Source organism: Gossypium arboreum, chromosome 2 (assembly GCF_025698485.1).
Source record: "Gossypium arboreum isolate Shixiya-1 chromosome 2, ASM2569848v2, whole genome shotgun sequence".
Lineage (NCBI taxonomy): Eukaryota > Viridiplantae > Streptophyta > Magnoliopsida > Malvales > Malvaceae > Gossypium > Gossypium arboreum.
Genome location: NC_069071.1, coordinates 36,095,304 through 36,099,696, shown reverse-complemented (window position 1 = coordinate 36,099,696; position 4,393 = coordinate 36,095,304).

The following is a 4,393-nucleotide window of genomic DNA, read 5'->3' as shown; positions in this document are numbered from 1 at the left end:
TGGCCGGCCATCACTTGTACAAAGGGTAATTTGACATGCAAGTCCATTATTTTGCATGCATGCTTTAATTAGTCATCACACATTTCCCATCATACTTTCAAAGTTCACTACTAGGTCCTTTCTAGTGAAATTCACCTTTATAACACTAAATCAATCATCAAAAATGTCATACATGAATACACACATATTATAGGCATCGAAATAAATTTTAAATTATTTTTATGCCTCGGTTTTGTGGTCCCGAGACCGCCTTCCGACTAGGGTCAATTTTGGGCTGTCACAACTCTCCCCACTTAAGAAATTTTCGTCCCGAAAATCTTACCGTAAATAGGTTTGGATATCGCTCTTTCATAGAGTTCTCGGTCTCCCAAGTAGCTTCTTCTATCCCGTGCTTGAGCCATAACACTTTTACTAGCGGAACCCGCTTGTTTCATAACTCTTTCACTTCTCGTGATAGGATACGAATCGGTTCTTCCTCATAACTCATATTAGCTTGAATTTTGATTTCTGATGGACTAATCACGTGCGATGGATCGGATCTATAGCGTCGAAGCATCGAAACGTGAAAGACATCGTGAACCTTTTCGAGTTCAGGGGGCAAAATCAAACGATATGCCACTGGATCGACTCGGTCGGATATCTCATATGGCCCAACGAACCTCGGGCTCAACTTGCCCTTACGGTACGAATCGAGTATCTTTTTCCAAGGCGATACCTTGAGAAACACTTTATCACCCACCGATACTCGATATCCTTACGCTTCAGTCCGCGTCACGACTTTCGACGATCGGAGGCTATCTTCAGACTTTCACGGATTATTTTCACTTTCTGCTCAGCATCCCTAATCAAATCCACCCCGAAAATCTTGCTTTCACCGAGCTCAGTCCAAAACAATGGTGTACGGCATTTACGACCGTACAAGGCCTCGTAGGGTGCCATCTTAATACTTGATTGAAAGTTGTTTTTGTAAGCGAATTCAATCAACGGCAAATACCGCTCCCATAAACCACTAAACTCGAGGACGCAACATCTTAACATATCCTCAAGTATCCGAATTATCCGCCGGATTGACCATCGGTTTGGGGGTGAAAGGCGGTCTTGAAATGCAACTTGGTACCCAAAGCTTCTTGCAACTTTTTCCAAAATCGCGAGGTAAATCTCGGATCTCTATCCGACACGATGGAAATAGGCACCCGTGTAATCTCACAATCGAGAAACGTACAATTCAGCTAATTTGTCAATTGAAAAATCCGTGCGTCGACGGGGACAAAGTGGGCCGACTTAGTCAATCGATCTACCACGACCCAAACCGCATCCTTCTTACTTGTCGACAATGGCGGTCCGGATACAAAGTCCATTGTGACTCGATCCCATTTCCACTCGGGTATTGTGATTGGTGAAGTAATCTCGAAGGCACCGATGTTCCGCTTTCACTTGTTGACATATTAAACATCTCAAACAAAGTCGGAGATGTCTCGCTTCATACCATGCCACCAAAACCGACGTTTCAAATCATTGTACATCTTCATTACTCCGGGTGGATTGCCATTCGGCTACAATGGGCTTCATTGAATTATCGAAATGAGTTCAATTCTTTGGAACACACAGACGACTTTTGAACCTCAAGCAATCGTCATCATCGATTTGAAACTCAATCCTTGTTCGAACACACTCGCACCGTTTTGCGACCAACTCGTCGTCAACTTTTCGAGCTTCTCGAATTTGATGTATCAATAGTGGTTTGGCTTTCAATTCAGCTACTAACACACTATCGGATCGAACAGACAAGTGGACGTTCATCGCTCGTAAAGCGAATAATAATTTACGACTCAAGGCATCCGCAACCACATTCGCCTTTCCGGGTGATAGTCAATGACCAGCTCGTAATCCTTTAATGTACTCGAGCCAACGTCTTTGTCGCAGATTTAAGTCTCTTTGGATCATCAAATATTTGAGACTTTTGTGATCCGAGTATACATGGCACCTTTCACCAAATAAGTAATGTCGCCAAATCTTTAAGGCGAATACGATGGCGGCCAATTCGAGATCATGAGTCGGATAATTTTTCTCATGTGGCTTTAATTGCCTCGACGCATAGGCCACAACTCGACCTTCTTGCATTAATACATAACCTAACCCAAGTAGAGAGGCGTCGCTATAGATGACAAACTCTTTGCTTGGGACTCGGGTTGCACTAGAATTGGGGCTTCATCAAATAAGTCTTGATTGATCGAAACCTTTTGGCATTTCTCCGTCCATTCGAACTTAACATCCTTTTGGAGTAGCCGTCATCGGCGTGGCTATCGTTGAGAAACCTTTACAAATCGTCGGTAATAACCAAGCAAGCCCCAAAAACTCCGAACCTCGTTAATATTTCTGAGGCTTCCAATTAAGTATGGCTGAAATTTTATTGAATTCGACTCGAATACCGTCTGAGATACCACATGACCCAAGAAGCTAACCTCTCTTAACCGAACTCACCCTTCTTGAACTTAGCATATAATTGCTTATCCCGTAAAATTTGCAAAGACTAACCGCAGTGTTCAAGCATGTTCGATCTCATTTCTTGAATAGACCAAGATGTCATCAATGAACACACGACTACGAATCGATCCAAATATGGTCTAAAGATCCGATTCATTAAATCCATAAATACCCGAGGGCATTAGTGAGCCCAAACGACATCACTAGGAACTCATAGTGACCATATCTCGCTCAAGGCGGTCTTGGGTACGTCCGAATCTCGGATTCGCAATTGATAATAGCCCGATCTCAAATCTATTTTCGAGAACACCGAGGCTCCCTTGATTGATCGAACAAGTCATCAATACGTGGCAGCGGATATTTGTTCTTTATCGTCGCTTTGTTAAGTCGACGATAGTCGATCACATCGCATGGTTCCATCCTTCTTCTTCACGAACAAGACCGGCGCACCCAAAGGCGAAAAACTCAGGCGAGCAAAACCTCTATCCACCAATTCTTGCAACTGAACTTTCAACTCCTTTAATTCCGTTGGGGCCATACGATACGGAGCTATCGAAATTGGAGTGGTACCGGTACCAATTCGATGCCAAATTCTATTTCCGAACGGTGGTAAACCGGTAATTCTTTAGGAAAACATCCGGGTATTCACACACCACGCACAGATTCGGGTTTCTTTTTCGATTCCTTGTCATCGAAAGCACGACGCAAGGTACGCCGCACTATTTTCTTACATATTTTCGGGCCAACATTGCGATATTACGCTGGCAACCCCTTTAAGTCCGTAGACTTAACCCGAATTATCTTGTTATTCGCGCACCTCAAATCGATAGTCTTGCTTTTGCAATTTACGACCGCATCGTGCATCCCATCCAAACCAAGAATAACATCGAACTCATCGAACGGCAAAAGCATCAAGTCCGCCGGAAAACAAGAACCTCGGAACACTAGGGGACTTTTCTTGCACACTTTGTTAACAAGCACGTAATGACCCAAGGGTTTGACACCGAATTACAAACTCAAGAGACTCAATGGGCAAAGTCTTCTTTGGATGCTAAGGTTTCACATATATATGAATGAGTAGAACCGGGGTCAATCAAAGCAATTACATTTGTATTGAAAAGAGTGAAAGTACGGTAATAACATCCGGAGAGGCAAGCATCCTCGGCGTGCGGCGTATGGCATAAGTCCTAGCAGAGCACGAGCCTCGGATCCGATGGTAGCATCTCTAGATCCTCTCGACCGCCATCGACATTGCCCATATTTCTAGGTGGTCTACCTCGGCGATGGTAGCACCGGGTTTGCACTCGACTTGCATTCTGCTCGTGCATCCTCGGGCAATCCTTCATAAAGTGGTCGGCCGATCCACACTTATAGCGAGAGCGATCACGAAACCAACAGCTCCCGAATGCCATTTGCCACAATGTGGACACTCCGCCTCTCTCGGCGATCATTTCCGCCACCGGCGATCGAGGTGACTTCGTGTGGTCACAGGGTCGATCGCGTCCTCGTCTAGAAAAGCCCAAACGCCTCTAGACCGGCTCGCATCATCTCGAAATCTCTTCGATGCTTGTTGAAGAGACTTTCCGAGGACCTCTTCGAATTCTCCAATCCCCACATCAGCTTTTGTTTCTCCTTTCTAAGCTCTTGACTTTACAAGCTCGCTCAACAAGTACTACGAACTCTCGTATCTCGAGAATGCCAACAAACATCCTTATATCATCATTCAGCCCATCCTCAAGCGTTTACACATAATAGCCGGACGAAATGCATTCTCGCGTGTATCGGCTAAGCCTCACAAATTTTCGTTCATAGTCGAACCGACATAGAACCTTGCTTAAGATCAAGAAATTCCTTCGCTTTTGGTCGATGAATCTCGATCGATATACCTTTTTTTTTTTTTGAACTTGGT